The sequence below is a fragment of the Catharus ustulatus genome, chromosome 8 (assembly GCF_009819885.2).
Source record: "Catharus ustulatus isolate bCatUst1 chromosome 8, bCatUst1.pri.v2, whole genome shotgun sequence".
NCBI lineage: Eukaryota > Metazoa > Chordata > Aves > Passeriformes > Turdidae > Catharus > Catharus ustulatus.
Window position 1 is genome coordinate 15,398,038 of NC_046228.1, and position 1,647 is coordinate 15,399,684.

Genomic DNA, 1,647 nt, shown 5'->3' on the forward strand with positions numbered 1-1,647 from the left:
AAAAATATCTCTGACATCTGCAGTCAAGTTTTGTGTTTGGTGGGTTTTGGGTTTGCTGGTATTTGTTTTGTGGGGTTTTTTGCTGAGCACTGGCTATTGTATCCAAAAAAAATATGTAAGCTGTGTAGTATTTTGGAAGCTTTAAGGGTATTTGTACTGTCCCAGTGTGCATTACATCACATTACTCTGTGCATCTGAATTGGAAACAATGGCAGGGCTTGCCACTACGTCTCATTAGCATTAGTCTGTTGTAGATCGGTAGTTTCATTCAACTTATAAATCTTGTAAAAAATTGGTGTCCCATATGTCTTCTGTTCTTTGACTTAAAACATCACTTTTAAGTAAAAACTTACATCTCAGACATAATCATTCTTTATTGCACTGAAACTCCTAGCTGTGATTCTACTGGCTTTGCTGCTGTTAATTGTGTTCAAAAATCTTTTCTTCTGATATTTTTGAGACAATTTGACAGTCTTTCACACATATTTCATAAAGAAGAGTTGAAACGCAGAAAACTCCACAAGTCTGTTCTTACAGATGCAAATTCATTTTGGTTTTTCTCCAGTGGTTTGAAATTCTGAGTGCTCATCTATTGGCTGGAAAGGTTTTCTGGAAGAGTTTATGTTTCTGATAGTATTCTTACAATGTTGACTAAATCATTGCGTAATTATAGCAGATAAAATTCTGAATCACTTTGAGGCTTTTAGTGACAGTAAATACAACTTATTGTCATACATTTTTCTATGTTGTTATCTATAAATGTATTAAATATATACTTTATAAAATATAATGAATTGATCTTTCTTTCCTGGCTTGTATGTAATGAGATTGTAAACCATATTCTTATGTACTGCTTGGCAGCTAGAGCTGCTACTCACTGTTGCCAGAACAGCTGCAGTGATCCTGTTTCTCTAGAAGACAGCAAGTTCTGAATATGTCCATGAAAAGTGTATAAAAAAATATGCCTGTCATCATGGTAGAACTGGGTGGGCAATATTACAGGTAGCAGAGGCTGGAAATTCATGGAGGAAGGAACCTGGGACTAAACATACTCAAATGTAGGAAAATTATGTTTAGGAATTGACAGTCTTACTTAGCCTTGTAGGCAGACTACCCAGCAGGACAGTCTTTGAATGATAAGAAAGAAAGAATTAACATTCTATTTCTTTTTGAAAATATCAGGTTCACAGGAGTTAGAAGATATCTGTTGTGATAATAACAATAAGTCTGAGTCATCTTACTGCTAGGTGGTTGCTTCAAATTCTTGTAATGACTATAATAGAAAGTGTAATCTTACAGGTAAACAGCACAGTTCAAATGGAGGCTTCAAAGAAAATACATCCATTCTTTTCTGTTCTGTGCCATTTCACTCTTGAAAAGTGCTAACTTGATTTTCTGTGTTAAACATTTTACTGGTGAATTCTTACATAAAAGCCTTTTGGTGGGGCCTTTGAGTTCATTCTTCAAGTCTAGTATTTCATACTGATCTGCTTACAAAAATCTCCAAACTGTGCTTGTCACTTAAATAAATAATACATTGGCTAGGCATAGCTCATTTCTTTCACAAAGTACAGTGTACTTCAAACAATGCTCATGTAAATAAGCTGTAGGGCTGTAAGAGAAGCTCCATATTTCTAAGATGAAACA